This window comes from Mandrillus leucophaeus, unplaced genomic scaffold (assembly GCF_000951045.1).
Source record: "Mandrillus leucophaeus isolate KB7577 unplaced genomic scaffold, Mleu.le_1.0 Scaffold777, whole genome shotgun sequence".
Taxonomy (NCBI): domain Eukaryota; kingdom Metazoa; phylum Chordata; class Mammalia; order Primates; family Cercopithecidae; genus Mandrillus; species Mandrillus leucophaeus.
Window position 1 is genome coordinate 810833 of NW_012108441.1, and position 11897 is coordinate 822729.

The following is an 11897-nucleotide window of genomic DNA, read 5'->3' on the forward strand; positions in this document are numbered from 1 at the left end:
GGATCAGAGGGAGAATGGGCTGCAGTGTGACAGATGCATGGCTTCCTCTTCAGGGACTGGGCAGAACAGGTGCTCAGGAGCTGTTTACAAGAGTGATCGGAAACTCGGGCTTGTCGCATTAAGAATGGCATCATGGCTGCAAAGCACTAACAGGGGGAGCCAATGCAGGCTAGAGGACCTCATAAGGGGGCTCCCAAGTCAGCTCTGAGCCTTCATTCCACAGCTGCTTACAAGTCCCTAGACCCACCCCACGCACACACAGACCAGTCCTCAGTACCCAGCCCCCTCCCGTGGACCCAAATGGGTCCTCCTCACTGGCTCCAGACCAGGCTTTCAGGCATGATGGCCCAGAAACCAGGAAGAACCCCAGGCCACTGTAGTTCCCTCATCAGGGAGGGCAGAGAAATGATACCACCCAGGAAAGTGTGACTTCTGAAACGTGCCTTTCCCTAAGATAAACCAGCCAGTGGTAGTCAGGCGAGTGGGACTGGGGACAGCAGGGGACAATGGGCGTGTTCTACAACATAATTGTGATGACAATCAAACAGCTGTATAAATTTACTAAAATTCATAGGACTGTACTAAAATGGGTGCATTTTATGACACGGAAATTACACCTCACTAAAGCTGTTTTTAAAATACACACACACACGCTGAGGTTCTTATTGAATACTTCGTTTACAGTGGGGAAAAAAGAATTTAAGGATTCCAAGTCACATGAAATACTTGGGAGAAGAAAAAAACACAAGACTTGGATGCTATCACTAGCTTCGCTGTCATCTCACTCACTTGAAACTGTTAGATGCATCTGGAGATTTTTATGTGTAAATTCCAAGTCATGGCTGGTGGATGTTCCAGAATATCTTCCAAATATCTGGACACATGTTGAAACATTCCCGAAACTAATTACTTCCAATCCTTTGTGTTCATTCATCCCATTACTCTCTATATCAGGGCTCTCACACTATAGTCACAACCTATCAGTGAGCAGTGAAATTGAGTGAGTAGGTCCCTGTCAGTATTTTATTTTAAAAAGAAAATATTAAAGCACATCATACTTCCTAGCGGCAGGACAGTATGTACACGTCATGAATTTTTGTTTTGGTTGTGTATGTAATTAAAATAGGCTCCTTATTTTTGGTAACCGTCCACAGTACTTGGACAGGCAAAGCTGCAGGACATATGCATACATAGATATGTCATGTAAATACTGGAGCACTGAATGCGCAGGGCCACTGCATGGGACGGTGCCAGGTGTGCAAACTAACACTGCAGCCACACAGCAAAGCCCAGCACTGTGCTCAGCCAAACACTTAATAATCACGATAGTGTGAGGAGGTGGGTCCACTATCACCATCCCATGTTACCTAGGAGGAAGCTGAGCTCAGGGACACACACCTGAGAAGTGGTGAGACCAGGATGTGGGCAAGGGCAGTCAAGGACTCAAAAGCCACACCAGAGCCAGCCAGCTCCCTGCACTTCCACACGGAACTCAGAGAATGGATTCCAAGCAAACTTCAAGGGTTCCAAGAGCTCTTTATAGCAATAAGTATAATGTGAACCGTATTCCACTTTTAAATGATTTTTTATCTCCTTTACCCTCTTGACAAATTTCTAACAATGATTACTCTGGTAAGAGTATAGTTAGAGAAGTAAACGATCAGCCTTTTACTTTTAATATTGCCAAAATTTTAGATGGGAGTCTTAACACAGTCCTTTCAAAATAAAATACAGTATTATAATATTTTGGTCCTTAATTTACTACTGAATACAACAGGAAGAGATATTTTAAAATTAAAAAGGAGAAGTTTTAAGGAAGGATTTGGGAAATAAAGAAACAAATAGTAACAATGGACGGAAGAAGTAAATTCAACCGAATTGGGCGAGGAAAACTACACTGGCCAAGGAGAGCAAAGGGGCTGAACAATAACATTCTTTAGAAATGGCATCACAGGGAAGGCGACCCAGGATGCGTCTCGGCCATCCGTTCAGACGACAAGTGGCACACAGGGGTAAAGATGTCACAGTCCTTTGGGCTCCACAGTATCAATTAAAGCTTTTCCAATACTGCCAAGATCAAGTCCCCTCCCCCCTCTGGTTTGTATTGGAGCCCAGCTGCAGAAAGTCCTGCACCAGGATTCTAAGAGTAAGAACAAAAGGATTTTATCACCTGCCTTTTTTGGCATTAATTAACACCCCCCACTCCGAAAGAAAAAAAACCTTTCAGTAGTCACTTAACCAGTTTTCTTTGGGGCATGAGAATTCCACTATTTATAGATGCATCGCTGCATATATCACCAACTGAATCCATGAACAAAAGCACGGGGGGAAATGCCAAGCATCTGTAACCTCCAGTCATCCAGCCTGTGCATATTAATTATGTGCCAGGAAAGGATGCAGAGGAGAGCAGCCGCCCCAGGCAGTGGTTCTTTTTAGGTCTCGGATCTCTTTGGGAATCTGAGAGAAGTCATCGATGTCCTGCCTGGAAAAATGTGCCTACACGTACACCCAAGATGCTGCCTCAAAGATACACAAAATGCTACCAGTCTGGGAACTCCAGTTTCAGGAACCCTGTTCCCAAAGCTCCAGGCACAGGGGAAGAGCCACCCAGGCAAACAAGAACAGCTCGTGGGGATGGGTGGGTTTAGCAGCAGTGGGTTCAAGGCCCAACAGGAGCAGCAAGGCCGCTTCTAACCTGCCTGGGGAGGGAAGGAATGGGGGACGCCTAAGCCATGATGGGCCAGTCCCAGATGGACTGGGACCTGCCCTAGCCCCGCCCAGGTTGGGTGAGGGTGGGTGTGGTGAAAGGAAGCCTCCTGAAGAAAGCATGGGCCGCCCTGATAAGGAGATGGGTTCTGCAGATGGCAGGACGCCACTGGGAAGTGAAGCAGGGCCTGTCATCAGCAGATGTGCTTTGTCGAAAGAGGCTGCGGGGAACAGCGGGGAGGCAGGCTGAGGTGTGGGCAGAAGGGAGCCCGCTGTCTGAGCAAGGCAGGAACAAGGGGGCCTGAGCAAGCGCTGGGCCAGGACAGTCCTTATTGACTCCACCAGGAGGCCACTGCCCGGGAGCTTGACCATCATCTCAGCTCCATACCATCGCAAGAGGGGCAGCAACACCAGAGCTCACTTTGTAATCATTTCTGCCCATTTCCATGACCTTGATGGTTTCCCTGTTAAGTGGCATCATGAAAACATGGAGCGTGACGTCTTCTGCAGTGTCTCTGCATTAATAGTGCCCACTGAAGTGGTAACTTATAATGAATGTGAAGATTTCTACCATGCTAGGCTCCCCTTTAAGAAGGAAGGACTGGGGTCCCTGTTGCCTTTATCACAGACTCCTAGCAGGGGCCTGACACAGGTATGTCAAACGAACAGGTGGGGCAGTCCAGGCATTCCTGAGCTGGACTTGAGATGTCCTGAGGATATAGGAAGCCCCCTCTAAAATAACAAGGCTCTGACCAGGCGCAGTGGCTCACGCCTGTAATCCCAGTACTTTGGGAGGCTGAGGCAGGTGGATCACCTGAGGTCAAAGAGTTCAAGATCAGCCTGGCCAACATGGTGAAACCCTGTCTCTACTAAAAATATAAAAATTAACTGGGTGTGGTGGCAGGTGTCTGTAATTCCAGCCTCTCAGGAGGCTGATACACGAGGATCACTTGAACTTGGGAGGCAGAGGTTGCAGTGAATCGAGATCGCACCATAGCACTGTAGCCTGGGTGACAAGAGCAAAACTCCATCTCAAAAAATATATATATATATAAACATAAATATAAATATAAAATAAAATAACAGGCACTGATGGAGGGACTCTGTCATTTTGCTCAATATTGGCTCACAAGAATCATTAACAACAACAACAACAGAATTCTCAGAGCAGGACCGTGGGCAACAACACTTGATCCAAAACACGCAGAGGTCAGACCTATCAGCAACCGCCTAAGGCAGCTTAGGAGGGAGCCCCAAATCCTTCTTTAGAGGAGAAAAGAAGTAAATTTATTCACCTGGAGGAGCACAGGAAATACTCTACATCATAACAATTATTCCAAACTGTATACTACATGAAACCAAGCCAGTGTATGTCACCATATGCCCCTGCCACTCTGGCAGAAATTTCTGGATCCTTGAACATCCAGAAGGCTATTATCATCCACACTGAGCCTCTCTAGCAGCACCACTGAAATGTGCATGCAGCCTCAGGCAAGCGGTGCATTCTCGGCCTGGCTCACATGCACTGGGCCAAGTCCACCTGAGGCTGACTGTGTGTGCTGGGCAAGAGTGAGTACCCTTGGAGGACACACACTGGGCCGTCTGCAAAGGTTCCTCCAATCTTTATACCACCACTAGGAAGCCTGCAGAACCAGCCTTCAGTCATACAAACTGGGAGGCCTGTGGCTGTGCCCTGAGCTCCTTCTCTTAGCTGATGCACGTGACCATGAGGCAGGAATAGAAGCCCCACCTCAAGCCCTGGCTAGAGAGAGCTGAGCTTCGGCTAGGCAGGACAGCTGGCCAGTCAAAACAAAAGCACAACACCCAGATATCTCCAAGACTGAAAGCAACACTGAGAACAAGTAAGCTGCCATTTTTCTGAACTACATTTGCTCTCTCAAACTTGTCCATGCACATCCCCAAAACTGAGCCAGCAGCTGAGGGTTCAGCACTGTCATCCAAGAGAACTGCCAGGTAAATCAGGCCTGTTTAATTATGTTCAGAACTGCCTGGCCACCCATATCGCTGGAACATTGCTTATCAGGACTCTACAGTGAGTTCCTTTTGCTGACGCAAACTTCGCGTGCCCGAGGTCGGCTTTGTGATGGCAGAGAGGGCATGTCAGAAGGAAGGGGTGATTGCCAAGTCCAGAAACCAAGGGAGGCCAAAGGGCCATACTCACCTGGCTTTCAGACATGATGGTCCAGAAACCCAGTCTCAGAGAACAAGGCTGCAAGGGCAAAGGTCCTTTGTTTTTCCATCTTCCAAAAACTAGCCCAGTGCTCTACACTCAGAAATGACCTTAACTCAGTCTTCTCCAGGCATCCACAGTCCCCTTTCCCTGGAGAGGCAGCCTCACCACAAGCCCAGGCAACCCTGATCCCAAGATGCTGCTTAGCTCTGAATTTTCACTGAAGGGCAAGTGTCTTCAGATGCCCCCACCAGACTCTGCACACCACAAAGTCAAGGATCATAGAGGTCCTGTCTCCCAGGACCTAGCTCGGATCCTGGAGTGCACTATGCTCAGATGAACAGATGACTAGGGGGATAGAGGGAGAAAGGATGGAGGGAGGGATGGAAGGATGGAGGGAGGGATGGAAGGATGGACTAAAGGATGAATGGAAGCAGGGATGAATGGAGGCAGGGATGGCTGACTGGACAAAGGGATGGAGGGAGGCAAGGAGGGAGGGAGGGATAGGTAGATGGATGCAAAAATGAGGGAGCTTGTTCTGGAGAAAATGCCAAGGGTGTGGCTAGACAGTCACTCCATAGAGAGGTTACCCGTGATGTTAATCAGCCATCTGAGTAGAAGCCAGGAAGAAAGATGGGCTTACACCAGCAGAGACACTGCCAGTTTGAACTACAAGGACAGAGAAATTGGAAGGGAATGAAACAAGGCTGTTGGATTTCTTGGATTCTATAAGATGCGCCCATAGATATATTCAGATGAGAACATGGACTATTCTTCAAGAAAATCAAAGAATCACCCTGAAGGCAATTCAAAGACCATCCGGGCTGCCACTCCCACACAGGGCTAGGGGACAAGGCCGTTTCGTCCTCAGTTTCAGAGGGCAGGGGCCTCACACAGCCAAAGAAGGGCACCCAACAGAGCTGTGAGGGTGATGTTGCCACCCCACTGGGACTGGAAAGTGGGGCATCTAGCTAGAGGATTATTCTGGAGCCTTAAGATCCCATGGAATTTGTCTAGCTAGGTTTTGTACTTGCTTGGGACCTGCTTTCTTTCCTACTTCTCCCCTTTGGAACAGGAATGTCTGTCCTATACCTGCCCCACCATTGTGTTTTGGAAGCACACAACATGTCTGGTTTTACAGGTTCACGGCTGGAAAGAAATTTTGCCCCAGGATGAATCATAACTCAAGTCTCACCCATACCTGATTTAGACGAGATCTGGATGAGGCTTTGGACTTTAGAGTTGACGCTGGAATGAGTTAAGACTTTTGGGGCTGTTGGGATGGAATGAATGTATTTCGTATGTGAGAAGGATGTGAGTTTGGGGGGGCCAGGGGTGGAATGCTATGAACTGAACTGAGTACCCTCAAAATTCATGTTGAAACCCAAACCCCAAAGCATTTGTAGATAAGGCCTGTTAAGGGGTGATAAAGGTTAAATGAGGTCATATGGGTAGAGGGCTCTAACCCCATAGGGCCGGTGCACTTACAAAAAGCAGAAACAGCCGGGTGCGGTGGCTCACGCCTGTAATCCCAGCACTTTGGGAGGCCCAGGCAGGTGGATTACAAGGTCAAGAGATTGAGACCATCCTGGCCAGCATGGTGAAACCCCGTCTCTACTAAAAATATAAAAAATTAGCCAGGTGTGGTGGTGGGCGCCTGTAGTCCCAGCTACTCAGGAGGCTGAGGCAAGAGAATGGTGTGAACCCGGGAGGCGGAGCTTGCAGTGAGCCGAGATCACCACCACTGCACTCCAGCCTGGGCGACAGAGCGAGACTCCCGTTGAAAAAAAGAGAAGAGAAGAGAAGAGAAGAGAAAAAGCGGAGACACCCAAGTGCGCTCACTCGCTCGCTCTCTCTCGTGCCACTGTACTCCAGACTGGGTGACAGAATAAGACTCCGTCTCAAAAAAATAAATAAATAAATAAATTACTTCATATATAATCACATTTTGGTTTCTTTCTTTACAAAAAGAAAAGAGATTAGAAAAGACACCCCAATATAGCTGTAATTGTCAGTAGGGGAGTGGGTGGAATTGTGGTGTGTGTACAAAACTAAAAGCCATTTTTTAAAAGGAAGCTTTTACCCAGCATCTAACATAGCCTCCTCTTCCCATCCATCACTGAATTTTTTTGAGTTCTGCTCTTCTCTGCCTTAGAGAGGGGCAAGCCAGGTGGCGAGGGCTGGAACCACATGACTCCAAGGCCACCCAGGGCCACCTGTGCTGCAGAAGTGTTCTGCTTGGTTTGCTGTGTTGGCCCTGGGGTGCTCTACCAAAACCTCAACAGGTTGCCAATATTAAAACTCAGATTTCATTTCAAAACCCAGAATGTCTAACTCCCTTGAAAATCAGAAGGGAACAGGTGCGGTGGCTCCCTCCAGCACTGTGGGAGGCCAAGGCAGGAGGATCACTTGAGCCCAGGAGTTTGAGACCAGTCTGGGCAACATAGGGAGACCCCATCTTCTTTAAATTTTTTTAATTAAAAAAAGGAAATCAGAAGGGCTGGCACACAGGGATTACAGTCCCCAAAGACGGTAACCGGCTAAAGCTGACTAGAGCCATCCCTTTAGAAGGGGCTACTCGCTAGTTCACCACAGTCTCCACCACTCCCTGTTACCCCTCTGACAGCTTGCCATCTGGTTGTAGGCCCAACCCCAGTGGACATTTACCTGTAATGACCATGCCAAGGCACAGAGGTGGGCAAAGTCTTCCTGGCAAACAGATGGTATGTACAGAGAGCTCCTGCCAGGCAAGGCATGCATGAAGCTTGGTCTAAATGATGCTCACAAGCCTCGGGCATGTAATCTTGGCTAAGGATGAGAGGGCTTGGGGACCACGCCCTAGGAAAAGCACTATGAAAAAACTGCAAAGTGCTATTCATTTGTTTAAATATTCACTGCAGGAAAGCTATTTGAGATGCTCAGTGCCAGGAGTTAACCTCAAGGAATTCAGCTCACCGGGGGATCAAATACATAACAAATTACCACTACACAACAGATTCACTCAAAGGCAGGGACACAGCTATGGGAGCTTAGAGAAGAAAGCTACTTGACACAAATACAAATTATTTTATGGTCAACAGAACATCAAACCATATCCCCAGTCTCATTCCCCATACCCCACTCCCACTCCATAAAAATGATACAGTGGCGTTTATAGCTATTACACCTCTTTCCCTTTATAAACCCCATTTCTAGTTTCCAAGGTCATTAAGGGGTTGAAATGATCAACAAACATTCACGGGCTATTGTGAGCAAGACGGAGTCCCATACCCAGTGAATCTCCACCCTGGCCAGGGGCCATTTGGATTGGGACTTAACTGGTCTGTGGTGGAATACAGGCAGCAGTATTTCTGAAATGCTACCTTCGAACTGGAAGCCCAGGTTGAGAACCACTTGTATGACTGATGCTCACAGATAAATATTCATCTGTCCCCCGCACGCCTGGCATCTAAATGGACAAGGAAGATTCCAGGTGAGCGGGGTCAGAAGTGTGATATTGTGGTAAATTAAGAAATATATTTGCTTCTGCCCCAGGGTCCTGGCACACAGCTCCTAAAACCCTTGGAATTTCCTGAGCAATAGGGGTGCTAGGTACATCTTTTGTTCTGATATTTCGTCTTTCACCCTGGAATCCTGACACACAGAGCTCCTAATCCCTTGGGATTTCCTGAGTGATGGGAGGTCTTTTTTAATTAGGTGATTCTTGGTGGGCTCCTGGATGGGGGGTGGGCACCAGAAAGACCAAGCCATGATTGGAAGCTTGGAGAGAGGGAGAAAGGCGGAGAGTGAGTTAATAATCAATCATGCCTACGTGATGAAACCTCCACAAAAATCCCTTTAAAGTGCCGGGTTCAGACAGCTTTCGGGTTGGCAGACACATCCATGTGCATCCCAACTCCATAGGGACAGAAGTTCCTGTGCTCAGGAGCCTTCCAGGCCTCTGTGTATTTCTTCATCTGGCTGTTCGTCTGTATCCTTTATCGTACTTTTTTTTACTCACGCAATAAAGTGGGGAACGTGTCTCCCTGAGCTTTGTAAGCAATCCTCACAAATTAATCAAAACCAAGGAGGGGGTCGTGGAGATCCTGATTCATAGCTGGTCGGTCAGAAGCAGGAGTGACCATCTACTACTTGCGACTGGCATTTGAAGTAGGTGGCAGTCTTGTGGAACTTACCCTGTGGGATCTGACTCTAACTCTAGGTAGATGGTATCAGAAGTGAGTTAAATGAGAGGATGCCAGTTGGTATTCACTGGAGAATTGCTTGGTGTGTGAGGAAAACGCCCACATATCTTGGTGACTTGGGGTGAAGCCTTTATTGTTTGTTTTTTCCTATACTGTAAACAGGAACCATATATGGAGGGCACATGATGAGTAATTTTCACCAGCATCTGTTTTTCAAACTAGGAATTCCACCTTGAATGATGAAAGTATCTTCAGAACTGTCATCAAATAATTACTCATCCACCCAGCTGTGGAAGACTGGGCACTGCCACTTGTCAAGTGTAGGAAAAGCTCTGAGAAACAGGACAACTGAGGGCAATCTCTGACAGCATAAAGTCTGGCAGAGAAGAGAGAAAAGAAAAATGCCAGCCAAATACATAAACCAAGTACGTTTCACCGTGATGTGCTTCTGCATGGAGTAAACAGTAACATGCAACAATTACACCAGAGCCAGCCTCCCCTTTTTTGGAGGGAGGTGACGGTTTTGAAATAGTAATCAATCTTTAAAACTGGTATACAGAGCATGTGCTAATGTATGACATGTATGGCTGACGAAGAGACTGAAACAGATTTTCCTTTGCCTTCTTCTCTGTAACACTGAATATGATGTACATAAGATAATCCTATAGAAAATGCATAGCAAAAACAATATGTTTTGCAAAAAAAAAAAAAAAAAAAGGCTTTTGCCCCTGACATGGAATTTAACAAAACACATGCATTTATACGGAACTGAAGCCCTTTGAAACACTCTTTTTCTTCTCTTTTCCCACATATCAATATCTGGTCTCAGGAATCCCCATGTTCTTCCCAACATTTGTGCATAAGTAACTCATTTTAGACAGCAGGAGACAAGGGTGGGGAAAGGGGGGTCCAGGTTGTGGACTGGTGCAGAAGGTGACAGGAAGGAAGAGCGACTCACATGGAATACGGTAGGCTCTCCAGCCCCTATGGACTCAGAAGCAACAAGGGAACCACTAGGGTGGATCTCAGATCTATGGATGGGGTTTCCTCATAAGAGACTCCTGTGGGGCAGAAAACCCTGGGAACCCTCTCTCTCCTACCCCCATGCTCAGCTTCCTATCAGATGGAGAACTTTTTTCATTAGAAAGCTCCACCAACAGTCCCCCAACAGTCCCGGAACCATCCCACTTTCTCAGTTTTGAGCCCAGCTCTCAGCCATCCTTTGGAATTAAGGGTACTTTGGGTAGGGGCAAAGCAGGCTGAAGATACTGTTCTTCATGGAAGAAAACCTCAATGTGCCACATTGACATGATTAAAGGGACGTTTCAAACAAGTACTGAGAGTGCTCTCCTGACCAGATGAGTCCCCACAAAACTAAGCATTGCACCGCTCAAGGGCTTACACATGAATGTCAGGGTGCCCTTCAGGTGGACAAAGTGTCACCTCCTGACAGATCTGACAACATGACAAGTCTTGATGGCACCTCAAGGGGTTGGACCACCCTGTCACACGAACCATCAGGACAAAGGGCAGCCTACTGCACATTTCACAAATGCTCTGCAAGGGCATTCCGGGAATTGGGAGCAGGAAGCTGATGGCAACTGATTCTCTACAGAGTCACTGGATTCTCTTTTTCTTTTTTCAAAATTTCCCTTTGAACATAGGATTCTCTTTTTGATGTCACCTGTTCAGTCAGGTCACCAGTTACCTTAACAACTGCTTTGCCATGTATTAGTTTTATGTTTGTTCCCTTTGGGGTGGAGATATATTATCAGAATCACCTGAGTGGCTTGATTGACAGGGGCTGTGTTTAAGAAAGCTTCCCAGGTGTGTTGTAAGAACCCCCAAGGAATGAATCGCTGGTCCTGTTCTTGAGCCTGGTTGCTAATGGAACCCACTGGGAGCAGTTTTCAAACAAGGATGCCACTTGAAATTCATTTATGTGCCGGGCATGGTGGCTCACACCTGTACTCCCAGCACTTTGGGAGGCTGAGGCGGGCAGATCACCAGGTCAGGAGATCGAGACCATCCTGGCTAACATGGTGAAACCCCGTCTCTACTAAAAATGCAAAAAATTAGCCAGGCGTGGTGGCAGGCGCCTGTAGTCCCAGCTACTCAGGAGGCTGAGGCAGGAGAATGGTGTGAACCCGGGAGGCGGAGCTTGAAGTGAGCCCAGATAGCGCCACTGCACTCCAGCCTGGGCGACAGAGTGAGACTCCATCTCAAAAAATAATAATAATAAGTTCATTTATGTGATAAGTATCTAGTCATGTTCTCATCACATTTATATATTCTAGTCTGAATATGTAAAGAACTCTTAAAACTCAAAAACAAAATGATGAACTAATTTTCAAATGGGCATGGGACTTGAATAGATATTTTTCTAAATAAAAAGATACACAAATGGCCAACAGTACATAAACAGATGCCCAACCCAATGGCACATTAAAACCACAATGATATGCCACTTCACACCTACTAGGTTAGCCATTTTTTTAAAAGCCAAACCAGGAAAAAAAAAAAAAAAAACGCAAAATAACAAGTGTTGGCAAAGACACGGAAAAGCTGGAACCCTCCTATATTTTTGCCGGTGGGAAAGTAAAACAGTGCAGCCACGGCCAGGCGTGGTGGCTCACACCTGTGATCCCAGCACTTCGGGAGGCTGAGGCGGGCGGATCACGAGGTCAGGAGATCGAGACCATTCTGGCTAATGCCTGTACTAAAAATACAAAAAATTACCCAGGTGTGGTGGCGGGCGCCTGTAGTCCCAGCTACTCAGGAGGCTGAGGCAGGAGAATGGCATGAACCCGGGAGGC